The 27,759-nt window shown below is 45.1% G+C and overlaps 1 pseudogene; it reads right to left on the bottom strand.

The window, feature by feature from the left end:
• LOC114028445 overlaps positions 1-27,759 on the bottom strand; it is a 144,416-nt pseudogene that overhangs the window by 44,491 nt on the left and 72,166 nt on the right.

Genomic DNA, 27,759 nt, shown 5'->3' with positions numbered 1-27,759 from the left:
CCGCCATTCCTGAAATGCTCTCTGTCGTCACCTCTGCCTTCTGGCTTCCCTGGTTTTTTTCAAATCCTAGCTAAAATCCCACCTTCTACAGGAAGCCTTTCCCAATTCCCCCAAATGCTAGTGCCTTCTCTCTGTTCCCCCCCCGTCTCTCTCTTCTCTGTCTCTGTCTCTCTGTCTTTCTGTCTCCCTCTCCCTCTCTATCTCTTCTCTCTATCTCTGTCTCTCTCTCTTCTCTCTATCTCTGTCTCTCTCTGTCTCTCACTCTTCTCTCCCTGTCTCTTCTCTCTCTCTCCTTCTCTATCTCTGTCTCTCTCTGTCTCTGTCTCTCTCTGTCTCCCTCTGTGTCTCTTCTTTCTCTCTGTCTATCTCTCTCTCTTTCTCTGTCTCTCTCTCTATCTCTCTCTCTGTCTCTGTCTCTCTCTTCTCTCTCTCTCTCTCTCTCTCCCTCTCTCTCTGTGTCTCTTCTCTGTCTGTCTCTCTGTCTCTGTCACTCTGTCTCTGTCTCTCTCTATCTCTGTCTCTCATCTCCATTTTATCTCAGCACCTTGTTGGTACATCATTGTGGCTCCCTTTAGTCTGGGAGCTCCTTAAAAGAGACACTGTCTTGTCTTTTGTTGTATCCCCATTGCTTAGCAGGGTGTCTGGCTCATGGTGGGTACTTACTAAGTGCTTGCTGACTGACCGACTAATTGGTTGGAGGTAGAAGAATTTTCCTAAGCTCCTTGTACCTATTTCTATTCACTGTGGCTCCATAACAAAGAGGCCCAGGGACACAGCTGTGAAGGGTTGTAGACCACCTCCTGCTTTTACAACCAGAACCACAGACCTAGAGTAGTAAGTACTACCCTTACCTAGAAGCAGTAAGGCCACTGCTTTTTAAACCAGCACCAGAAATTCCCTGAGGGGATGGTACTGCCCTCTATGGTGATAGGGAAGGGGGTAGGGATTTGAGGAGAAAGCTAATGAGTGTCATTTTGGTCATGCTGACTTTGAGATGTCTACATACTGGACTTCCAGTTGGAGATGTCTGAAAGGCAGCTGGAGATGTGAGAATGGAGGTCAGCAGAGAGATTAGGGCAGGATAGGTAGATGTGAGAATCATCAGCATAGAGATGGTCATTAAATCCATGGGAGCTGATGAGATCACTAAGTGAAGTAGTACAGAGGGAGAAGAGAAAAGGGTCCAGGATAGAATCCTGAGGGACACCTACGGTTAAAGGGTATGATCTGGAGGAGGATATAGTGAGTCAGACTGGGAGTGGTCAGAGAGTTAAGAGAAGAATCAGGAGAGGAAGAGGGAAAGACAGACAGACAGACAGAGACAGAGACAGAGAGAAAAAGACAGAGACAGAGACAGAGAGAGACAGAGATACACAGAGAGAGAGAGAGAGAGATGACCTGAAAACCTAGAGAAAAGAGAGTATTAAGGAGGAGAGGGTGATCCACATTGTCAAAAGCTGTAGAGAAGTCATGGAGAATGAGGATTGAGAAAAGGCCATTGGATTGGGCAACTAAAGGATCATTGGGAATTGTGAAAAGAGCAGTTGGTGCAATGATAGCCAAAACTGGATTGAAAGAGTTAAGAAGAGAGAAAGTGTATTTAGATCAGACGCTGTATTACAGATATAACACTGGAGCTGAAAAGGTCCTTACTGACCAACTGGTTAAACCCTCTTTTTTTTCAGTGGAGGAAACTGAGGCCCCAGCCTTGTCCAAAGTCTCCCAGCTCCTAGGTGAGTAGTAGAGACAGGATTGGAGTCAGTTCTGTCCCCTGCTGTTTTCATCTCTGCTTTCATTTTTTCTCCCCTTGGGCCTTCTTCCTTTCTTACGTTTCTTTCTTACCTGGGGACCTCCCTCCCCAGCTCACTCGTCTTGCTGATATCTACATACCAGAGGGCCTTGTATTCTCCTGGTCCCAGCTCCCAGGATAGTCCCCACATAGGGGGTTCCCTGATTCCTGGCTCAGCCAATGCTCCCCCTCAGCAGCCCCTATTACTCTCCTAGGGTTTAGGAAGTGGGGGTTGGGGAGGAGGGGTGGGGAGGAGAAACAGCAACCTGGCCTGATTCTGTCATGGGACTCCTCAAACAACTTCAATCCCTGCCAGTTTCAATCCCTTAGGGATAGAGGCCATGTGACCTTGGGCAAGTCATTTAATTTCTTCTGTGTCTCAGTTTCTTCATCTGTAAAATGGGGACAATCACCCCTACACTACCTACTACCCAGAATTGTTGCAAGGACCATACTTTGTAAATCCTAAAAGTGCTGAAAAACAAAATAAAAATTTTAAAGTATAGTGAGTTGAGTCAAAAAAATAAAGCATACCATTAACAACAACATTGTAAAGATGTTTGAAAGCCTTCGGCCCTCTGATCAATGCAATGAATAGCTTTCATTCCAGAGAAGGGAGTATGAAGGTGCTACCCACCTCAGGCCAGAGAGATGATGGACGCAAGATACAGAAGGAGCCCTGCTTTGGCACAGGCCCACCCTCTGAGTGGCCTAGACAATGCATGATTGTTACAAGGGTTTTCTTTTTCTTTTCTTTTTTCCCATTGGGGGAGGGAGAGAGAAAATAAATGCTTGCTAATTGAAAAAATCAGAACATCAAACCCAATCAATCTTAAAATAAGGAGCAATGTGAGCCATGATTTTGTGGCTGCCTCTGTTTACACAGGTGGAGTTTTCCTTTGCAGTCCTCACATTTCCGCTCCACTTGGGGACTCCGGGGAACAGAAGGGAGGGGGGGAAGGGGAGGAGTTGAGAAGAAGTAACTAAAACTGCAAAGTGATGGGACTGTCAGACATGGCCACACTGAGTTCAAAGCTCAGGGCTGACTGCTTGGTGGCATTATCTATGCCCCACATGGAAGAGAGACCACCCTGCCTGGCTGCCAAGCTGGAGCAAGACCACACGGACATTGCAAGCCCACCCCCAGCCCCAGCCCCAGCCCCTCTCTGGGGATCAGAAGCTGTGACCTGTGGGAGCCCAGATGGGGGAGAAGAGACAGAACAATGGTGGGGGGTGGGGTGGGGGGGAGGCTGAGCAGAGATTCCAGTCTTAGATCTGCTCTGAGCTTAATTAGTTCAGCAGGAGAGTAAGGGTCGGGGTCGGCTGGATCTCCTCTTGCCCTAGAGTCTCACCCAGTGCCCTGTGCTGCTGCTTTTGCCTGGCTGGGCTCCCACAGGTCAAGACCTCCAGCCCCCTAATGCTCAAATGGAAAGGGATGGACAGGCACCTCTACTGAGGAGCTGCAATGAATCTACTTTGTCCCTGATGTGGTTGCCTGGCCTGGCTCTCTCTCTCTCTTGCATGGTGTGTGTGGTGCAGCATATGTAGTGATCAGAACTCCCCCTCTCATCATGTGTGAGCTTGTCTGGGATACGGTGCGGGAGGAAGTGCTGGAACATTCCGGGAGGGAGGAGTCCATGGCCTTTGCACACCCCCAGCCACCTGCCCAGGGATGCAGCCTTCCCAAATGGTCCAAAATGGAGAGTCTCTGAGCAGCTAACTCAATGATTAGTGATGCTTCCTGAATCCTTATCGAATGGCTACATCCATCATATCTGTCTGCCTCCGCATCCCCACCATGTAGTGCAAGCAAGACTGGACACCAGCAGAGAGGCTGAATAAATGTTTGTTGTTCTCTACTGCTGGAGACAGCATGACCCAGCCATGTGCCATTCTGGGGCCTTGCCCAAATTCACTTCTTGAATTCCAGGGAATGGAGGCTAGCACCACTGGAAGAGGTCAGGGCAAATGAGTTCCTACACTGTTCAGAACTCTTTGGAGGGGAAGCTCTGCTGGGGTCTCTGTATCTCCCCTAACTTCCAGTGCAGCCCTGGACAGACACTGGACTAGTGTTTACATGTTTGTTGCATGGGATTTCTTGGTTCCCAATAGTGATGGCCTGAACTTAATGAAGTCTTGCATCTCCTCGGTGTCCTAAGGAACCTTGCTGCTCCTTACCTCCTTGAGATGGCTCCCCTAGCATTCAAAGATCTTGTGCAGCATCTCGGCAGCAGTCTGGGCTCGGAAGAGGATAGTACAGTGCAAGCCATCCACCACGGTTACCATGAGATCCCTCAGCTGCGAAATGTTGAAGTGGTCCCCAAAGGCCTGCGACAAATGGGGATGTCAAGGAGGGGTGTGGCTGGAGCTAGGGCATCCCTATCTCTGGGGGCATGGGTGGATGGGGCAGAGGGAGCACCTGGGAAAGCTGGGCTCCCAGGTAGGGGGACCATTCTAGCTGCTATTAGGAGACCTAATTGGCTGTGAGGGAATTTGAAGCTCTAAGGAAGCTGGGCTCATAAACCACTAGAGGTGGGAAGGCCCTTCCAGATTCTTTTGTAGAGGACAAAAGAGAGACCTAGACAGGGATGCCCAAGGTCATGTAGTGAGTGGCAAAGCAGGGACTCGAACTCAGAACCAATGAATCCAAGGATGCAATGGCCCACTGTGCCCCAGTGGGGAAGGGAAAGGGGAAGGGATGGCTCATATGAACATAGATGGAGCACTGGAAGGAAACAGGTCATCTCACTGAATCCAACCCCCTCCTTTTACAGAGGCCCAGAGAAGTTAAATGAACTCTCCTGTGGTCTGGATGGGTGCTCAGGTTCTGGCTGTTTCCTTTTCTCTTGAGAGAGGGCTTATGTAGGATATGCTGCCCTTAGTAACCTGTTTGCCCACACTGCCCCCACTCCCACCAATGGTCTCCATTATGCTCTATGATTCAGACTTGATTATAACTCCCATTTCTCAAGCTCTTTAAAGTTTACAAAACACCATTCTCCCAACAGCCCTGGGGATGAGGAGTGCCAAGACTGTGATCCTCATTTTACAGATGAGGAAACTGAGGCCCAGATCAGAGGAAGTGATTTAGCTGAGGTCACAAAGCAAGTATCAGTTAAAATCTGGGTCCTTTGACACTGAAGTCCAACACTTTCCTGATGGTATCACAGAGTCCCTGCTTAGCCAAGCAGCTGCTCTCTAAATGGTCCTAGAGTGAGCCAGATGGTGGGGCCTAGGATTCACATCTCAAAGATGGCCAGTGGGCTGGGCTTTCTGTGACAATTGGCCTCATTGGTGGTTTAAATCTTCTTCTTCCATGTCTGTGTCCATCTCCCTAACTCTTTTGGGGGCATCCTGAAGGCATGGATTTTGTCTTTATACTGTGGAGGAGGAAGTGGGGTACAATGGAAAGGGCAGGAGCTCCTGTGGTCCTGTGGGTTCAAATTCTACCTCTAACACTTTTATTACCTGTGTGGCATTAGAAAAAGTTCCTTCCCCTTCCTGGGCCTCAGTTTCTCTCTCTGTAAAATGAGGGAGTTAGACTAGCTGACCTCTGAAGTCTCTTTCAACTCTAGACCTAGGATCCCACGTGTGACCCTGGGCAAGTCACTTTGCTTTCTCTGGACCTCTGTTTCCCCTTTCTGTAGAATGAGAGGGTTAAACTACATGACCTCTGAGTTCCCTTCGAGCTCCAACTCTGGGATCCCTATGCCCCACAGCATAATCAGATATAGAGCTGGGTATAAAATAGATGTCTATTGTCATGCCAGGCCATGTACTAGGTTCTAGGGATGCAGATATGAGATGCTCAATAAGTAAGGGGAGTCAATTCCATTTCTCTACTGTTTTAAGATTGAAAAATGAAGACTCCCTACAAGAGCCTTTTTAGGTAAATAGTTATTGTTATTGTTGAGCATTTCGGTTGTGTCTGACTCTATGTGACTCCATGAACTTTGTCCATGACGGTTTCTTGGCAAAGATATTGGAGTAGTTTGTCGTTTCCTTCTCTGGTGTGTCTCCACTTTACAGAGGAGGAACTGAGGCAAAGAGAGGTAAAGTGACTTGCCCAGGGTCACATAGCTAGTAAGTATCTGAGGCCAGATTTGAACTCAGGTCTTCCTAACTCCAAGGGGACCTTGGACATTGTGTTTATCTAAAGCAGCCTGGCCTATTGGGAACAACACTGGATTCAAAGTCAAAGACCTGGAGCTGAGCCCCAACTCCATCCTCCTGAGGTTTCGGGCTGGCGGCTATAGGCTTTAAACCTCCGTTTCCTCCTCTATGTAATAGATGTGCTGTACTAGTTATCTAAGGGCATCTAGTTGGCACTGCAGTGGTTGCAGTGCCAGGCCTAGAGTCAGGAGGACCTGAATTCAAGTCAAGGGATTTTAGAACTTAGGGCATTGAACATCAGAAGACCTGGGTTCAAATCATGAGTCTGATGCCAGTTACTTATGTGACCTTGGACAAGTCACTTCCTTCTCTGGGGAGATGTCTAGAGTAATTGGCCTCTGGCCCTACAACAAGAGGTAGGTTGGGGCCTAAGGAATCCTCTCTGTGGGCTTCACAGTCCTTCTCTCACCTGCCTGGCTAGAGGCTGTTACCTTCACGATCTGGGAACAGCTGCTTAAAAAGCTGACAGTGTGTGAAGCATAGCCCTTGTTTGAATGACGGAACTGGATCCTCCTCTTTTCCTTCAGTTTGGCTTCAGTCTCGAGGTGGAGTCCTGCCAGACACAGCCGGGCCTGGGAACAGGGCTGTCAGTCTTCCGTCTCCCGGCAGAGAGCCCCCAGAGAAAACTCAATCACACAAGAGTGTCCCTCCCCACTCCAAGCCCAACCACTAATATTCCCAGGAGGGACTCAGGGTCTGTGGATGTTGGCCTACCCTTGTGCCAAAGCAGGATGGTATAGCGATAGAACGCACCTTCCATAGCGTGCTGCCTAGTGTCTTCATTGGGATCACCACAGATCATCCCCAACATGCCCACCAGGCAACCTCTCCTGGTAAACTCCACCTTAGACTACAAGGAAAGGGAAAGAGTTATTTGGCCCCTGCTTATATAGGCCCAGGCCCAACACACTCTTGTGGACATCTACCTGTTCTGCTCCAGAAACCACTTGGGCATCTCATTCATCACAGTAGCTCTTAGGGTATTGGCCCCCAGAAAGTCTTCCAGAAACAGGGATGGAGCAGAGGGCCCATGGGTGGGTTTTTATTAATGATTAATTAATAAATTAAGTAATAAAATAATTAATAAAAATTAATGATTAATTAATGAGATAATTAATAAAATAATTAACAGGGACATTTGCTAAGCAGGTGCTGTCATTATAAAACCTTGCCTCTTGGCTTGTGCCAACATGAAGCTGGATTCCACTCAACCCAAAGGATGCCTACCCTCAACACTCTGCTCACATTTTCCCCAGTGACTTGGGATTATGGGTATTCATGTACCTATCTCATTTCCCTTTCTCCGCTAGACTTTCTACTAGTTTCCTCCTCTGTAAAGTGAAGGGGCTGGGCAACGTGCCCACTGAGGTCCCTTCTGGTGCTAGATTTAACATCCTGTGGTAAGTGTCTTGATCAAGGTCATTCAGGTAGCATGAACACAGGCCAGTGTTTCTACCATGCTGCACCATCACATGGATGGATAAGAGGGAGGGTTAATAGGTGAGTGGAGGGATGAACTCTGTTCCTTTGGGGAATTGTCTGTCATTGGCTGCCTGCCCTGCTGGCCCCTCAGGGCTGTTGGGAGGACCCAGTGGAATGCACTTACCGCTGTCACAAAGTGAAGCAGACTATTTGGGGACATGGTAAGTTGATCTCTCCATGACTAAAGATTTTTAAGAGGAGGTCTGATGGCCATATGTTGAGGATGTCATGGAAGAGGTTCTGAATCACATGCAGGTTGGACTCCATACCCTTTAAGGGCACCCCCTTCCAATTCGGCTTATGACTGGCATTCTACTGGCTAGGAAAAGGCCAGGAACAGGGAAGCAAGCCAATCCAATGAGCATTTGTTCATGGGCTTAATAGAGGCCACAGCAGAAAGTGTAGGGGCATGGAGTGGGGCCCAGTCCTCTGCTCTGAGAGCAAAAGATGACTTGGGGATCAAGGGGGTCACAAGATCTGAGCTATGAGGGGCAGGGCAAGGGGCAAATTCACTTTAAAGTTGAATTACTCCACAATGAACTTGAAAAGGATAGTACTGCTTCTCACTGCCTGCTGGCGCTTGTGGGAGAGTCTCGAATCCATCCAAATGACCATTTGCTGGAGGTGAGGAGAGAACCATGAATAGAGAGGGGCAAGAAAGAGACTCAGCTAGAGCATGAGGCCTTCACTGGGAACCAGATAAACAAGATCCCCAGATCCTTTGTCCATAGTGAGGGAATGGGAAGCCCACTGGATGTGGAGGCAAAGGTCCTGGATTCGATGTCTCAGGGACATGCTGGTAAATATTTAACAGTAATGTTCCATCCTCATATTAACATTTTCTCCATTATTTTCTTAACTCTATCAACAAAACAATAAATCAAGCCGGTTTCTGAGGCATTAATGCTTACACTGAAAATTTTAGAAATCAAATCCAGCCAGCTGGCTATAATTCTACCCATTTGACCTCAGGCAAATCTCTGGGCCTCAGTTTCTTCATCTCTAAAATGAGGGTTTGGCCCGCTGATCTGGAATTCCTTCAAGCTCTAAATTTGTGATTATATTGTGAAACCATATTTCAAACTTATTTTTTTCATTTCCCTAGAAATGTTAAGAAATAGTATTTCTCTCTAAAACTCTTTCCAGACTCCTGGAAAAAGCCCCTTAGTTTAGAAAGTAGGTGATATATAAAGACCAAAGTGGGGAAAAAGCATTTCTCTGGGAAATGGATTAAGGGGGTCCTGGGAATAACTCAGTTTTCTTGTTGATATCAATGTTTTTCCTGGTTGCCTGAAGGGATTAGAGCTAGAAGCTGCCTTTCTGGGTGAGAAAGGAGGAAGAGCTCCAAGGAATGGGGGAGGGCCTTTAAGGGAAGTTAGGATCATGCCTCAGGTGCAGGTTTTCTGACTCCAAATCCATCACTCTTTCTATAGTTTCATGCCTCCTCTCTTGTTCTCAGCTTATCTCCTTTTCTCAGTGCCTCTCATCTTTGGAAAGGATTCCCCCCAACCTACTGCATTCATTTAAGGAGGTCATGGGGGACTATGGATGGATCTCTCTGTCTCTCTCTGTCTCTCTCTCTGTCTCTGTTTCTCTCTCTCTCCCACCTTCCCTCCCTCCACAAGCTCAGTAATTCCTTGGATATAGATTAATGTTAAAGTAAACAGAATTGTTTCTGGAAGCCCTGAGCCTAAAAACACAGAGTACAGTGTTAATAATATTCATATGAATGCTCCTCCCTCCTTTTTACTATGAGCCTATCATTGGCCCTGGTGGGGACTCTATGAGCTCCTGGGGGCCAATTCACAGGATCCTAGATCTGGGGCTAGAAGAGCCCTCCGAGGCAAGTTAGGTCACCCCCTTCATTTCATAGAGTAGGAAACTGAGGCCCAGTGATGTAAAATGACTTGCCCAGGGCCACATAGCTAGTAAGTATCTATAGCAGGATTTGAACCCAGGTCTCCCTGATTCTAAGGCCATGTTGCCTCAATGTAATGCCTCCTGTAATGGCTGAGTGATGGGAGATGAACGATGGCAAGTGGCAGAGTCTTTGTGGAGAAACTGTAGGAGATCCCCTTGAAATGATGGTGAGATTGGGACACAGGCTCGTTTGGGGAAAGATTAAAGAGACAGAGGTAACAGTCAATTCAATTATTCCTGTCAAAATAATGGCTTCTTCATTAGGAACTTTTCCCCCTATAAGCAGTTACCGAACCTTCCCTGGAGGAGTCATAAGGTCATAGGAAGTACAACCAGAAGGGACTTGAAGCTTAATTAGTCCAATCCTCTGTTTATAGAGGAGAGCTAGAGAGGGGACATGAGGAGGGCACCATCCAGACTTCTAAATCGGAGGCCCAGAATAGCAGCAGACAGGGGAAGGGCTGGATATATGAGGAAGAGGCTGTCCCAAGGTCTCTGAAATTCTGGGCAACAAGCAGCCCATTCCAGCTCCACTTAAAGGGGCCCTGGTGGTGGCTTTCCTTTTCACTAGGTCATAGAATATCAGACCTGCCAAGCAGAAGATCAGAGAAACTGAGGTCTGAGGCTGGAAGGGGCCTTGGAGGCCATCTGGTCCAACTCTCCCATTTTTCAACACAGGTAACTGAGGCACAGAGAGTCTAAATGACTTCTGCTTACTAGCAGAAGAACTAGGACTTGGATTGAGGACATTAGCATTCACCATCCAGGGCTTTTCCCTCTCTCCTTGCTACCTCTACTATGGCAGGTGATTTGGCTAATATTTCCTGAAGTTAAAAGAATCTCTAGCTTCCATGCAATGAATGACCCTGCGTGTTACTCTGAGATGCAGTCACCCTGACTTATTCTCCCAGGGAGAGCCCTTGCCCCTCTGTTTCAATCTGGGAGTGGAGGAGCCCATATGTCTAGAATGGAGTGTACTTCTCCTGGGTCTGGGTTTTCAGACAGGAACCCCAGGAGTATTTGATCCAGAGCATACATTGTTTGCCCGTAGAGAACTTGGAAGGAGAGGAAAAGGGAGCACTAGCAGGGGGCTGGGGGGCTCCCAGAGAGGCCCTCACAGGGGCAGTAGAAAACCCCAAAAGTCATCCAATCCCCCCTTCCTGATCAATTCAAAGTACCCATTCATTCATTCATTCATTCATTCATTCATTCATTCATTCATTCATATATGTCGGAATCCTGCTGGATGCCTAGCCCTGGGATAGACACAATGGGAGATACAGAGAGGTCTAAGCCCTCAGGGGGCTTATAGTCTAATACTCACACATACATATCTAGATGTAAAAGTAATCAAACCAATATTTTCATTCCTGGCAAAGACTTGTTGGTCAATTGTCTTAAGGTTCCATTTCCTCTCCCAGTGACTTCTCCAACCCAAACACCCACTCACTGGCCAGCATTCCCCTGTCTGTGTTAATGCTCTTTGAGGGAAGGGATTGTCTGACTTTTAAAAGGTTCTCTATCCTCAGTGCTCAGCAGTGTCTGGCAACATAGCAGGTGCTTAATAAAGGCTTTTTCCTTCCTTCCTTTACGTATACATAAACTTCACACAGTCCCTATGTGTCCCCTCTTCTTTTCTGCCTCTATGGTGCTTCTCCTGGTGATCTCCTCAGCTCCCACAGATTCCCTTTTTATCTCTATTCAGGTGATTCTCATCTCTGTTTCTCTATCCCTCACTTCTCTCCTGACCCGCACGCTAGCTTCTGCTACTGGCTGGTAGTCACTTCCAACTGGATGTTTCATAGGCATCTTAAGCTCAATATGGCAAAACAGGAGTCATTATCTTTTCCCACCAAACTTTCCCCTCTTTCTGTCTTTCTTATTACTGTTGGGAGTACCAGTCTCCTCTAAGTTACCCAGGCTCACAATGTAGGAGTCATCTGATTCCTCACTCATTCATCCTTTCCCCCTCCAAATCCCGTAGATTTTGCCTTCATAACTTCTTTCCAACATGCCCCCTTCTCTCCTTTGACACAGCCATCCTCCTGGTGCAGGCCCTCATCCCCTCACTCCTGGACTACTGCAATAGCCCCTGGGGCAGCTGCCTACCTCAGTCTCTCCTTACTCCAGTCCATCCTCCAGTCAGCTGCCAAAGTGATCTTCCTAGAGCACAAGTCTGACCATATCACCCCCATATTCAATAAACTCCAGGATCCCCATTACCTTCAGGCTGCAACAGAAATTCTCTTTGGCTTTTCTGTTGTTCTTGTTGTCATATTTTTTAGGCAATTGGGGTGAAGTGACTTGCCCAGGGTCACACAGCTAGTAAGTGTCTGAGGCTGGAATTGAGCTCAGGTCCTCCTAACTCCAGGGCCGGCACTTTATCCACTACAGTACCACCTAGCTGTCCCCTGCTTGGCTTTTAAAGTCCTTCATAACCAGGTGTCCTGACTTTCTAGTCTCCTTAAATCTCACTCATTCCCATGTATTTTAGATCCAATTAACACTGGCTTCCTTTGTCTTCCTCAAACAAGGTCTTCATCTCTCATCTCTGGGCATTTTCCATGGCTGTCTGCCATACCTGGAATGTCCTTACTCCTCATCATACCTCCTGGCTTCCCTGGCTTCCTCTAGGTCCCAGCTCAAATCTTGCCCTATACTGGTCACACATAGGATCCTATACCTACAGTTGGAAGGGTCCTCAGATGCCACTGAGTCTCTCATGTGGAAAAGGAGGAAACTGAGGCCTAGAGAGAGGAAGGGATTTTCCCAGGCCTTCAAGACAAGCTAGATCCAGTCAACCTGACCTTCACTACAGACTCCTGAATTTAATTATTATATGACATGGGCAGGTTATTTAACTCCTGAGTCTTACCTACCTCATCTGTAAAATGGACATTATATTTATACTGCTTCTCTCAGCTTTGAGGAAAGCAGTATGGAAATGTCACCTAGGCCATGATTCCTCAGAATACCACTAGCTTCACTGCAGGGAAATGAAGACAACATCTTCCATCTGGTCATAAAGAAGCATCTACCCATGGGATACAAGGTCCTGCTATCTCTCTCCCTAGATATAGCACATAATTAGATGCAGAATGGAGCACTGGGCAGAATGGATCTGGAGTTGGGAAGACCTGGGTTCAAATCTTGCCTCTGATACTTACTAATTGTGTGGTCTCGGGGAAGTCACTTAGCTCTCTAAGCTTCAAGTTCAGAAGGCTGGGATAAAATCACATATCCTTGATGGATTGATGTATACCACAGATTCATATAGTAGGGAGATAAAAATGCGTATTGATATGTGTGTATTCATGTCCCCATACCCTCTGTGCTACTGGTCTCTTCATACTTGACTAGGGTTTAAAGTCCTTGTCCAAAGTTGAGATGAAGATGGCCTATTCCCTTTGTAATCACCCCCTATATACATGCAAACACACAGACACAAACATACACACATACACAGACACAGACACACAGACACAAACATACATACACAGACACACACATACACTGCTATTTTTCCCTCCGTCTAAGCCTGGTAGGGTTCAAAGGTCCGTTAATATTGCAACTGGGAACTAGATGCCCTTCAGCAAATGATACCAGTGTAGCTTTGGGGTCCGGCCTCTTGCCATCTGCCCTACAGAGGTGCCCTCTGGAACAGTGACTATGCTAAGGAGAACCTTTAACCCTTTCAGCACCGAAACTCTTGTCCTGGGACTGTGGCGTCCTGTGTGTCACACAAGACCCACTCTATGTAGCTAGTCCCTGACATGCTTCACTTTCCACTCCAAGTGCCTTTTCACCATCTCCTTCCCCTTCCACTTCCTGCCCTTTAACTAAAATTAGTCTTGCCATTGTTCCTGGAAGGGATCCCTTGATTTGCTCACTCCTCTATTACTCTGCTAACTAGCCCTTTGCCTTTCTACACCAAAGCTTGCCCTTCCCCTTCCCCTATATGTGCTACTCGCCCCCCCCACATTAAAATGTAAGCTCCATTGGGGAAGGGACTACCTCACTTTTGTTTTTGTATCCTCAATATTTAGCAAAGTGCAGGCACATAGTAAGTGTTTAATGACTGTTTTTCATTCATTCATTCATTCATTTGCTCAGTCATTTATTCATAACCAATTTCTTTTAGTTAAGAAATAACCATCTGAAATGATGGGCTCCTCCTTACCCCCACCCCCACCCCCAATGTCTCTGAAGTAAGCCAGGTCACCAGGCCATTTCTCTGGGCCCTCTTTCTATGTCTGTCTTGGCACACCACCATATCCCCTGTCACTCTCAGACAGTAATATCCTTGCTCCAGTCCACAGAGAGTAAAAGCCAGGGGACCGTGGCCAAGACCACATTGTATAGCAACTAGGGCATGCGACAGTCTGGGTTCTCATTCCAAGTCCAACCAGTGGCTCAGAGATCACCCTGAGGCCTCGCCTTGTTTCTTCAGGCTTCAATATTTTCATGAGAAAGTGGCTTGTGAGTTTGTAGCAAGGTTGGGACTAGAAGCTACGTCAGTCTATGATATGTTGGGGGCTGGTGATGTCCCTGTCACCTGAACATTGGGGGAGGGGTTCATCATCAGACAGGTATGCTTCTCCAGGCACTCTACCAGTGGCAGGGTGAAGACACTTAGGAAGCAGATGTATAGAAGTTCCGACTTCTCTTTGACCTCTGGGGGGGACTGAGTTTTCTATAAGAGGAGATACAGTGGTGGGAAAAGGAGTAGTTGACAGAGAAGAAAAATCCAGAGCAAGGGAGTGTGGACCCTCAGTGTCAGGATAGACTTACCCCAGAGAGCAAGAGGCCCCTCAGGTTCTTTTTTGGTAAAATGGGAAGGAAGAACCATGGTTTCAAGCCCTGAACTTTTACTGGGCTTTGTGGGCACTAAGCCAGCCACCCCAGCAGAGGGCACCTTACTCCACATGGGTCCTCTAGCATCCTCACTAATGATGATCATGATGATAACGATAGCTTTTAGGTTTGCAAAGGGCTTTATAAATACTATCACATTTGATCCTCACAACAGCCTTGTAAGGAAGGTATTATTATTACAATTCCCATTTTATAGTTGAGGAACTGAGGCAGGAAGAGATCACCAGAGTCACCCAGCTAGTAAGTGTCTGAAGCTGGATTTGAACTCAGGTCTTCTTGCCCCAGGCCCAGCCCTCTACTATATCTCCCCTGAACTTCTCATCTCCCAAACCCCTTTGACCATAGATTCTCAGGCAAAAAACAGTAGCCACTGTGTGTGGCAACCATCCCCAGTCTCAGACCCAGGGTTGAAAAGACCAGAAAGCAAGGAATGGGGTGAGAGTAGGGTTACCTGTCGGGCTGAGGTGCACAGAATGTCCCGGGATTCCTTTTCAATCAGCTTCTGTAGGAGATGAGGAAGAAGTAGCCCAATGAGGAAGTATAGAGGGCCAAAGCTCATAGTGGCCATGTTGCCTGAATGATAGTACAGTGAAGTAGAATTGGAAAAGGTTGAATGACTGAATGCAAGTGTTACCCATTGGTAGATCAAGGGCCATTTAAAAGGAGGTCCCTATGGAGCAGCTTAGGGACAGGTCCTCTCACAAATTGTTCACTATTTTTATCAGTGACTTGAATAGAGGCACAAAGGGAGTGTTTGTCAGATGTGCATGTGACTGGGAGCTGGGATGATGAGCCAAGATCCCTAACCTTAATCCAAAAGTACCTCAAATGTTGGGTCAAATCAAACAAACTGGAATTTAACAGGGATCTATACTTGGGCTCCAAATATCAATCTCAGAAATACTGGTGAGACAAGTGCCATGGGAGATGATCTAGAGCAGGGGTGGGGAAGGTGCAAGTTCCCCACCCCTGCTCTAAAGTTTTTACTGTATTGCAAACTTGTCATGAAGCAATAGCCTTCCTTGCAAATGTATCAAGAGGGTCCTGCTGCCCCCAAAGAGGCCACCTACCATAAGATTTCTCTTCTCTTTTATTCTATACCTCAGAAACTCCTGACATCATTCCCCTCCGTTCTCTCCAACTTTGCTACAGTCTCTGCTCAAAGTGGTAGCCTTCTCTTCTCCAAAGCCAGCCCCTCTAACTGTGCCCTGGACCTTATTCCTCCCATCTCTATTAGCCCCACTGATCATTTCCCCCACCTCTAATCTTACATCTCTCCCTATGAATTAGCTCTTTCCCTGCTACCTACAACCATATCCACATCTATCCCATTCTCAATAACCCCTCACTTGAGCCTGCCATCCCCTTAAGCTATCATCCCCCTTCTCCTTCACAGCCAAACATCTAGCAAAAGCTGTCTACTCTCCTTGCGTCCCCCTTCTACCTTCTACTGAGTTCTTGGTCCCTAGCAATCTGGCTTCCATCCAGGGATGTACTGGCAACCTTTTAAGAATTGACTCTCTAAAAAGCAAATTAAAACAACTCTTGAGGCACCACCTCATACCTATCAGATGGACTAATATGACAGAAAAGGAAAATGACAAATGTTGGAGGCAATGTGGAAGAATTGGGACACTAATGCACTATTGGTGGAGTTGTGAACTGATCCAACCATTCTGGAGAGCAATTTGGAACTATGCCTAAAGGGCCATAGAACTGTGCATACCCTTTGATCCAACAATACCACTATAGGTTTATATTCCAAAGAGACAAAAAAAGGGGGGGGAAAGGACCTATTTGTACAAAAATATTTATAGCAGGGTTTTTTTATGGTAGCAAAGAATTAGAAATTGAGAGGATATCCATCAATTGGGGAATGGCTGAACAAATTGTGGTATATGATTGTGATGGAATTAGTATATATGCTATAAGAAATGACAAGCAGGATGATTTCAAAAAACCTAGAAAGACTTACATGAACTTATGCAAAGTGAAATAAGCAGAACCAAGAAAAGATTGTACACAGTAACAGCAATATTGTATAATGATAAATTGTAAATGACTTAGCTATTCTCAGCAATACAGCAATCCTAAACTATTCCAAAGGAATTATGATGAAAAATGCTAGCCACCTCTAGAGAAAGAACTGATGGAATCTGAATGCAGATCAAAGCATACTATTGTTTTCTTTAAGAACAATCAATCAATAGATTTTTATTTATTAGAAATGTAACATTATGAAAATTAGCACAAACCACTAAACTTGCTTAGTAACTATTTTCACTTTAATTAATTTCAACTCATGTACCATGACACTTTTTCAGTTTTTGTTCCCATTAGAATTCTGTTTTCATTCTTACAAACTTTGTTCATGTGACTCCGTTCTTTTGGTTCTGTTCTCTTTGTTTAGAATTATTTCATCAATATCTTCCCAGATTTCTTTGCTTTCCTTATACTTGTCCACTTTAATTACATTGTACTATTCCATTTCATTACTGTACCACAACTTATTTGTGCCTACTTTTAAAATGTATATGTACTATGAAAATATTTGAACAGATTTTTCCTTGTTGTGGTGGTGATTTTGCTTATCTCCTTTTTAAAAAATGTGAATTCATTAGTTAATTAAATTTTAGCTTTCAATATTCACTTCCATAAGATTTTGAGTTCCAAATTTTCTCTCCCTCCTTCCCCTCCCCCCACCACAAGATGGAGTGTGATCTGATATAGGCTCTACATATACATTTCCATTAAACCTATTTTCACATTAGTCATGTTGTAAAGAAGAATTAGAATCAATGGGAGAAACCATGAGAAAGAACAAAAAAGAGAGAGAGAGAGAGAGAGCAAATAATATGCTTTGATCTGCATTCAGACTCCATAGTTCCTTTTCTGGATGTGAACAGTATTTTCCATCACGAGACCTCTGGAGTTGTCTTAGATCCTTGTATTGCTGAGAAGGGTAAAGTCTATCAAAGTTAGTCATCACACAACATGGCTGTTACTGCGTACAGCGTTCCCTTGGTTCCACTCACTTCACTCAGCATCAGGTCATATAAGTCTTTCCAGGTTTTCTGAAGTCCACCTGCTCATCAATAGTATTCCATTACATTTATATACCACAACTTGTTCAGCCATTCCTCAATTGATGGGCATCCCCTCAATTTCCAATTCTTGGCCACCACAAAAAGAGTTGCTATAAATATTTTTGTACATATGGGTCCTTTTCCCTTTTTTATGATCTCTTTGGGATGTAGACCTAGAAGTGCTATTGCTGGATCAAAGGGTAAGCACAGTTTTATAGCCCTTTAGGCATAGTTCCAAATTGCTCTCCAGAATGGCTGGATCAGTTCACAACTCCACCAACAATGCATCAGTGTTCTGATTTTCCCACATCTTCTCCAACATTTAACATTTTCCTTTTCTGTCATATTAGCCAATCTGATAGCCAATCTGAGGTGGTACCTCAGACTTGTTTTAATTTGAATTTCTTTAATCAATAAGGATTTAGAGCTTTTTTTATATAGTTATAGATAGCTTTAATTTCTTCATCTGAAAACTGCCTGTTCATATCTTTTGACCATTTATTAACTATTTTTTATCACACTGTTTTTTTAAACTTTCTTTGTCATTCTTGTTTTTTTGGTCTGCTTTTTTTTTTCAACATAGCTAATTATTTTTTTTGCATGATTGCACACGTATAAATCTGTAGCAAATTGCTTGCCTTCTCAATGACAGGGGAAAAGAGGGAAGGAGGGAAAGAATTTGGAACATAACTTTAAAAAAGCAAATGTTAAAAACTGTTTTTACATATAATTGATAAAAAAATTTTAAAAACTGACTCTATAAAAAAGTAAGCACAACATACTTTTAAGTTTAATCTGCATTATTATTATTTTCTCAATCACTTTCTTAAGCCTAGAAAAGCAACACAATAGTGAATCAAACCCTGATACATAGCATTTGCCAATTTAAGAGATGTAAATGCTCAAACTAAAAGTTTAACAGTTGACTCTCAGAAGCTGGTTTGAGCTGGCTCCAGCACATCCCTGCTTTCATCCCCACTACTCAGATGAAACTTCTCTCCAAGGTTCCTAATGATCATTTAACTACTAAATCTAATAACCTTTTCTCAGTTCTTATCAGACTTCTTGATAGCCATCGAAGCTATTGGCCATTGCCTCCACCTGGAGGCAATCCCCTGTCCTCCCTTGGTGTTCATGATACTGTGTTCTCCTGGTTCTCTTCCTATCCTTCTTTGTCTCCTTTGCTGGATCTTCATCCACATCCCTCAAGGTTCTGACCTGAGTCCTCCTCTGTTCTCTCTCTAAACATCTTCAAGTAATTGCATCAACTCCCATAGGTTCAATTATCATCTCTATACAGATGACTCTCAGATCTATATATCCACCTTCACTCTTTCTCCTGAGTTCTAATACTGTATCACCAACAACCAGTTAGACACCTCCAACTGGGCGTCCTGTAGAAATCTCAAAGTCAGTATGTGCAAATAGAACTCATTGTCTTTCTCACCCCAAACTGAGCCCTCTTCAGAACTTTCACATTGCTGTCAAGGTCACCACCACCCAACCAGTCACCCAAGTTTACAACCTCAAAGTCATCCTCAACTGTTTATTCTCCCTCAGCCCCCCCCCATCCCATGAGATGTCAAGTCTTGTCAATTCTACCTCAATAACATTTCTCACATCAGTGTCCTTAGCTCCTCTCCTACCTACTTACCTCATCAGGCCCTCATCACTTTTGGTCTGAACTACTGCAACAACTTCCCGAATGGTCTCCCTCCTTTCAGCCTCTCCCCTCTCAAATCCATCCTTCATATAGCTGCCAAAATAATCTTCCTAAAGCCCAAGTCTGACCATGTCACTCCCTTGCTCAAGCAACTTCACATTGGCTCTTCCTTAGGATACCATATGAACCCTTCACCTTGACATTTAAAGCTCTCCAGCCTACCTTTTCAGGCTTTCTGTAATTCTTTCTGAGTTGTGGAGCTAGCTTAAGGCAGGCATAAGGACGTGTTGGCCTCTCAAGGTACTATCTTGTAGTTTTAGCTTCATGTTTTCTATGAATTCTAGAGTTGGAAGGGACCTAAGGAACCATCTGGTCCAAGATTCTCATTTCACAGAGGAACAAGTTGAGGCTTATCAAAGGTAAGTGACGTGCCCAAGATCACAGACAGTAAATTCTAGAGTTGAGATCTGAAGCCAAATTATCTGACTCTCGCTGCCTCTCAAAGGCCTCTAAATTCCACCCTCCCTTAAATCAGGCCTCAGAGAAGCTGAAGAGCAATGAGTCCCTGCCCTCTGTGCACCAATGCTCAAAGGCTTAACCCACCCCTGAATTGTCCCCGTGCTCTTCCACCAAACTAGGCTCTCACTATCAGACACAGAACAAGCTGGGGGTCTGGAAGAATTGGTAGTTCTTGACTCCTTTGTTGCTGTGGATGGCAGCAATGAGCATCAGCGTGAATGTCAAAAAACTCTTCTTCAAGGGACCTAGGGTTGCCAGAAGCCAGGAGCAGGAGAGTAGGGATGGGGAGGAGGAAGGGAATCCAGGAGTGAGATGTCAGGGTGGAGCTCACATCCCCCACCCTCAAGCTGGGCTTCTATACAATGGGGGTACACAATGAGCTAAGACGCATGGGACTTAGAGGTCCTGTTTAAAGACAGGCTGTTTTTCCCCAGTAGAAAATAAGCTCCTTGGGGCAGGGGCTGTTTCATTGTCTTGGTCCCTTGTGTGCCTAGCATAGGGCCTGGCTAGGAGGGACCTTTGAGATCATCTTATTAATGCTATACATGGGCTTCAAATGGGGATTACATTTGATGATCTCTGAGATCCTGTGATGCCAGCCTTCTTAGCCACCTCTGTGCCCTCACCCTGCCAATACAGTCTAGGAATCTAGATTCCCTCCCAATATCCCACCAGTTGGAATCAAAGGGTTTCCCCTTGGAGTCTCAGTGGGCTTTGTGTGGGTCCTTTTCCATAGTAGAGAGTAGGAGAAGGAGGCCATGATGCCTTGAGGATGTTACTGGTCTGCTTGGAAGAGAGTGACCTAGCCTGCCCTTTCTCTAGCTGTCTTGACCTCAGCACACCAAAGTCTCTTGTATTCTCTCCCATTTCCCAACCATTCAATAGGATTATGGCTACATTTTTTTTTTTAGGCAATTGGGGTTAAGTGACTTGCCCAGGGCCACACAGCTAGCAAGTGTCAAGTGTTTGATCTGAGGCCAGATTTGAACTCAGGTCATCCTGACTTCAGGGCCAGTGCTCTATCCACTGCACCACCTAGCTGCCCTGTGGCTACTTTTTGACATTCCTATTTTGCTCTGGTAGTTTGGAGTGCTCTTGGACATCTACCTCTCCCCTCCCCGTCCCCAGAATGCTCCCCTTGCCCTAAATCTCAGCCCAGGCACAAAGTCTGGCAGGGTTAGAGATGACAGTTAATGGAATTCAACAATGAAGTCTCCCCTTCCCTGCCCTGCTCTGTTCTGCCCTGCACTGCCCTACTCACCAATTCTGATCAAAAGTGTTGCTGAATTGACTTGATTCCAGATGGCTGGATACCCCGAGGGCTAGAGAAAGGAAACAAGGTTGGTAGCACCCAAACATCAGCCGTGAGTCCCTCTCAGGCATTCTCATGATTCCTCTGCTGTCTGAGCCAGGGTGAGGACACCCTGTCAGATGCAAAGACTGAGGTACTGAGCAGGGCAAAAGGATTGGAACACAGGCTTCATGTGCCATGGCACCTGGATGGGGAAAGGGGAAGCCTGAGATTTCAATCATCATACCCAGTGGCTGCAATGGAAGTAACACACAATCTGGGAGGCGATGCCATTGGCCAGGGTCAGGGATATTGTCTCTTGTGCGAGATGCCACATGTCCATAGCAGAGCAACACAGTGCTGTGGCCCACTTCCAGTAAATGTCTTCCAGGTACTGCATTGGGATCCAGAAAGGCCCACCCTCAGGGTATTTCCCCCTTCCCATCTTCCTACCCAGCTCCCATGGTTCAGGGCCAAGCTAAGGTGGCATGTATATGAGATGGCAAAAGAGATGCTGTCCTCTATCTCTGCCTTCCCTCCTTGGCCCTGGCCCTCCAGGGGCAGCAAGGGAAAGGAGACAGGCCATATGCCTGATCCCCATAGGAAGCTCAGCTCAGAGAGGATGGAACAATATTCAGGGAGCACTGCTCAGCTAAGTCTCCAGTGAGCCCATTAGGGTGAAAGGATATTTGTGCCATCTAGGCGCCTATGCAGAAAGAAGGGCCTCTGCTTTTCCCCTGCCTCCAGGCAGAACTACCTCAGACCCAGCCCAGATCCATTGCTTATCTGTACCAACCTTGAAAATAAGGTCCAGAATCAACCTACCCACCTTCATCCAGGAGTGAAATAAATGGCATCGGAGCCCACCCCGTTCTTAGCTAGCTGTGTGACTTTGGGCAAATATCTGGGCCTCCTCCTTGTTTGTAACATGAGGGGTTGGGGCTACACAATGTCTGAGCTCCCTTGGAACCATCGCTATGCTCTTGGACATGAGCCAAGTGGGAATTTGGAAGGCCCTTCTGGTATCACTGTAAAGAGGGCTCAGTAACCTTGACTATCCTTCCAGAGGAACTACTGACCACTTGCCATGGGGGGCAAAGGTGATATGTGGAAGGGATAGGGAGTTCTCAGTGTGCCAACCTGGGCCTCGCTGCCATCCCAATTTCCTCTGTTCCCCCACTGGCTTGAGGGGCCCTGACAGCATCACTAAGTATCATGCTCACCCACCTGGTCAACCTTAGAGATGGGAGTCTTCCCCAGGATAATGGTTTGGCCAAATTCCTCCCACACAGCACAAGTGACGGCAAGGTGTCGAGTGGCTGAGAGCCCAATGGTGATGGCCATACCCTGTGGGAATGCCAATGAGAATGATAGCTCCTCCACTCACTGTGTCTTTAGTCTGACAAAGAGCTTCCTTCCCCGCAGAAGCAGGTCATACAGACATTATTACCCCATTTATGGACAAGGAAACTGAGGGGCAGCATGGTGTAGTGGATAGCCAGCCTCAGAATTACAGTCCTGGGTTCAAGTCCTTCTTATACTTGTGATCTCTGTGACCATGGGCTAGTCTTTTCCCCAGTCTGGGCCTCCATTTCCTCCTCTGTAAAATGAAGAGGTTAGACTTAAGTAGCCTTTGAGGTATCTCCCAGCACTAGAACTAGGAGTCTATGGGCAATCTCTCACAGGATTCTTCCCCTCTCTGTGCCTCAGTTTCCTCCCATGTAAAATAAAGGGGTTAGACTAAGTGGCCCTGAGGTCCTGTACAGTACTAGGACTAGGAGCCTATGAAACAGGCTTAGAGAAGTTATTATTAATTAAAAATAAAATTTTTTTAAATCCTCACAAAGTCCTACTCCAATGGCTCACCATGTTATGGATATCATAGGGATCCTCAATCAAAAGCAGGAAGAGATCTTAGGCGGCATCTAGTCCAACCCCCTAATTTTATAGGAGAGGAAACTGAGGCTCAAGCAGTGAGGTGACTTGTCCAAGGTCACACAAGTGGTATCAGAGTCAGGATTTGAACCCAGGTCTTCTCAAGTCCACACCCAGTACTCCATCCACACCAAGATGGCTCCAGATTCTTGGAGGCCATGCTGGCCCAGCCCAGGCTCTGGTTTCATACTGCCCAGAGGACTAAAGGCAAACTCCTCTATTTGGTGTTTAAATCCCTTCCCATCCTGCATGGGACTACCTCTCCAGGCTGATTACACTCATGCACTCACTCTGTTCCAACCAAACTGGCTCGCCTACTGTTGCCCACAGAGGACATTTTATTGGTGATCTCAGTGCCTCTGGGCAGACCAGGAATGCTCAATCGCCTGCCTTTGCCTCTTGGAATGCCTAGTTCCTTCATGGCTCAGCTGAAGTGCCACATTCTACCTATGCACAGGAGGGGAAGGTAACATTTATTAAGTGCTACTATGTGCCAGACACTGTGCTAAGTATTTTACAATTATTATCTCATTGGAGACTCACAACAATCCTGGAAGGTAAGTGTTACTACTATCCCCATTTTATAGATGAGGAAACTGAGGCAAACAGAGGTTCAGTGACTTGCCCAGGTCTCACAGTTGGCAAATGTCTGAGGTCAGATTTGAACTCAGGTCTTCCTGACTCCAGGTCCGGTGGCTATCAACTGTGCCACCTAGCTGCCTCAATTGAACGAAAGGTCCTTGAAGTCAGGGATTGTTTCATTTATGTACTGGTGTCTCCAGAGAGATAGGTGGTATCGAGTTAGTCTTGGAATCAGGAAGACATGGGATCAAGTCCAGCTTCTGACATGTACTGGCTATATGACCCTGGATAAGTCACTTAACTTTTCAGTGCCCCAGATGGCGCTCTAAGTTGCAGAGTAAATCCTGATCTACATTGGTAGAAGGAGTTTTCACACTGGGAGATCCCTACACTAATGAAACCACAGGTCTCATCTATCCCCCTGCCAAAAAAAAATCCATAGTCTCTGGCACATAGTAGGTGCTTGATAAGTGCTATTGATTGAAAGATTTCCTGATTCCCCTACTTGTTAATGTCTTGCCCCCTCCATATAACTTTCTAGCTATTTCTCTAGTGTATATACTATTTTTCCACAGTAGAATATAAGCTCCCTGAGGGCAGTAACTGTTTTCTTTGAATCTCCTCCATAGCTAGCCCATGGCCCAGCTTGTGAATGGAATGGAATGGATTCCAAGTTCTACTTACATGGACAAGCTTTGAGTATAAGCTGAGAGGCAGTTGTCTGAAGACCTGCCTAGCTGAGTTCAGAGACACCTGCCACCATTTTCTGGCCATAGCAATTCTCACTGAGCCACAGAGGATACACAATCTGGGTAGGTAGAGGGAGATCGAGCAGAACACAGATTCTTGAACAAGCAGCAATAGCTTACACTTTGAGGGGACTCTGGCTTATAAAGTGTTTTCCTCCCAAATGCCTTGGAAGTAGGGAAGTGGAAGGCCATGGCAGATTTATTTTCCCTTGTAGCTCCAGCCAGCTTACTGTGCCCTGAGGCTCAGGCCCAAGGCTGGCCTGAGGCTAGATTGTAAACATGGCTAAATCCCTCTTACTAGTTCTTGTCACAGCATGTTCTGAGTACAGGACTTAGCTACAGAACTCAAGAGGTGTTAAGCAATGACCGAGAGACATTTCATTTTCATCTAGATTTTATCCAGAGGGTGTGCTGGTAAATATTTAACAACTGGCTCTCCCTCCAAAAAAATGTACTCAAGATACACTTTTAAGTTTAATATGTATTGTTAACATTTTTTTCTATCACTTTCCTAAGTCTAGGCTGACAATTATCAAAAAAAAAAAAAAAAGAAGTCAAGGCCCGATTTGTAGCATCTGCTGATGTCTGAGGTATAAATGTTCACACTGAACATTTAACAAGCAGCTCTTGGAAACTGGTGCTAGCTGGCTCCAGCACACCTCTGCTTCCATAACTACCACTGAAACTTAACAGCGATCTCCTATGCACTAAATTTAATTTTCCCCCATCTTCCTGGACTTCTCTGCAGCATATGGCAATGTAGTACTGATGGCCTTCTAAATACTTTATGCTTAATCACCAAATCCAATAGGTTTTCTCCCGTCTAGGTCTAACATTTCACACCTCTATGTGGTTTCTTACCTTTTCTAGGGTACATTCAGGCACAAAATTAGATAATGATGAAAGACATACTGGTGAAGAGAAGAGAATACTGGACTAAGAATCAGGAAGACCTGTGTTCGAATCCTACTTCTGTCACTTACTAACTGCGTGGTCATACACTCTCAGACTCAATTATTTCATCTGTCTATAAGTTAGGTTTCCAGTCAAGCCTGAAGAATTTTGCATAAGACTTTCCCAACTGGTAGAGAGAATGATCACTCAACTGTGTGTCTGTATGAGTTCATGCAAAAGTTTTGAAGAGTAGAGACGTTCTTTATTTCTTCTGTGAGAGAGGAAATGCATGGCTCCAAACTCCCTTTGGGACTGATTCCAGACACTTGAAGAGAGAAACAGACAGAATTTGAAATCTGCAGACACATAGGAAAAGCCAGTGCCCCCACATGCCTCAGCTTGCCTCCCTAGAGACTGCAGGAAATACCTCTTTGGATGAGATTAGGACCTCTCTCTTGGTTGAGTGAGATCTCATCTAGTTCTCACCTAAAGAGCTCACTCACTTTCATGTATTTTCTGATATTCTAATCTGTAGAACTTCTCCGATTTCTGTTTAATATCTACTTGGATAAATGGGTATATTTGCTATTCACTATTTGTGGTCATCTTTTGTGTAATTAGCATTTGATGGGAAGGAGTTAAATGTAGGGGTATAAGCTCAGGTATTAAAGCTCCCCCTTTAATAAATAGTGGCCAGAGAAGTCACTTGAACTTAAAAAATGTATCCCTAGGCCAGCAATATTCAAGGGAGCAGATCAGATATAATTCTAGTCAAGTATCCCTTCTTCTCAGAGGATGAACAGAAGGGCCAGGAAGAATCAGTCTCAATTGGACAGGTATGGGCAAGATTCCTGAAATTTCTATTCATGACTATTCTCAATCCTCCTGTCTGTACATTTAGACATCTCATGTGGATATAAATGTTTCACATGGGCAGAACATATATCATTTTCTCCATTACTTTCTTAAGTCTAGAGTAGACAATCACCAAAACAGTAGCTCAAGTTTGCCAATCTCTGAGGTATAAATGCTCATACTGAAAACAACCATCAGCCCTAGAGTCAGTTGGAGCTTACTCTAGCACACCCCTGGCTATGATGAACACAAAGAGATATAGAATTTTCAAATATATCCATTTTTGTTAATAAAAGGGCATTTAACAAAGACAGGAAACAAAAAACAATAAAAAGAATGGGAAAAAGAGAAAGGAACTGGCATTTCCAAAGGGAAAATTCCTCAGTATATAATAAAAGAAGGTTAATCCTCAGAGAAGTATAAGAAGTGATTGTCTAAAAATAAAAACTAAAACATTGTATTTTCTAGCTTAAATAGTTAAAATATAGCTAGAAGTTTAAGCTGGGTACCCCTCTGGCCGGGAAATGTGAAGAACAACGAAAAGAAAAAGGAAAGAAAATAGATGGAATTGATTACTTCTAACGATAAAAGGATCATAGATGTAGGGTGAAAAGGACCTTGGAAGCTATTCAGTCCAATACCCTCATCTTACAGCTGAGGAAACTGAGATCCCAGAGGTGAAGTGATATATTATGATACATAAAATGATATATTAGCAACTATGTACTCCTCTCACACACTGTGGTAAAAGATAGAGGTCTTGAGTCTGTCTTCTCATTAACTCACAGGGGGTTCAACTACCCACAAACTAAAACTAAAATTCTATTGCGATATCATTATAAGATCATCTCTATTCCTTGGCCTGAGTGGTTAATGAAATGGGAAGTGAAGGAGCTCCACAGAAATTCATTCTAATGTGTGGGAGGCCATTTTTAGTCCCAAAGATGGGATGAGATCTCAAAGCATTTTCTTACCTCTCTCTGGAATCCATGCTGGTGGGAGGTGCCTAGGAGAGTGCTCAGGTGGTCCCATTGTCAGATGCCCTCAGGACAATCCCATAGTACATGTACAGGCAAGCTTAAAAACAGATATAACTCAGCCCAAAGAGACTTTCAGACTCAGTGTACTGTCACAGACTCATTCAAAAGACCTTTCGAATGCTCCTCCCCAGGTCCATTCCACTGACCCCAGGGGATGGGGCAACAGCCCAGTTTGAGAGAGAACCACTTGAATACACAGCCCTTGGCAATAGTACATCTAGGTTTAAATCACACCTCCAATAGTTGTAGATGTCGTTTCATATCTCCAGGCCTCAGTTCCTCATAATAATGGTTTTATAGACAGGAACCTGAGGCAAACAAGGTTAAGTGACTTGCCCAGGGTCACACAGCTAGTAAATGTCTGCGTTTGGATTTGAACTCAGGTCTTCCTGATCCCAGGCCTAGAGCTCTATCCACTGAGTCACTTAGCTGCCACTCAATTTTATTAGTGTTTTCTAAGAATCAGCTTTTTGCATGATTTGTTTTCTTTTAAAAAAAAATATGCCTTTCTTACTCCCCCCCCCCCATTCTCCATCATGTATGCATGCGTGTAACAAAGAAAATCATTTAAGTAAAATTAAGGTAAAAAAAATGACTTCCTATAACACATGTAATATTCTGGTCCTATAATCAATCCCCTGCCCCTCTCCTGAGAAGGCTGGTGGGAGGGAGGTCATCATCTGTTCAACAGGACAGAGATTAGTCATCAAAATTAATCTGAGTTGCACAATGTATTATAGACTAACCACTTAATTTGAGTCTTGCTATGGTTTTCTTTCATATTAATATGCTCCCATAAGCAACTATGGGTCCATTTATGGGACTTAATGGAGCTTCTCAGAAGAACCAGATGAGCTAATTAGTGCTCAAAGGATTAGGCCCTTTTCTTTGTTGTGTTAAAAGGAA

Source organism: Vombatus ursinus, unplaced genomic scaffold, assembly GCF_900497805.2.
Source record: "Vombatus ursinus unplaced genomic scaffold, bare-nosed wombat genome assembly UNPS02014882.1, whole genome shotgun sequence".
Taxonomy (NCBI): domain Eukaryota; kingdom Metazoa; phylum Chordata; class Mammalia; order Diprotodontia; family Vombatidae; genus Vombatus; species Vombatus ursinus.
The sequence above is the reverse complement of the archived record's forward strand: the minus strand, read 5'-3'. Positions and strand labels throughout refer to the sequence as shown.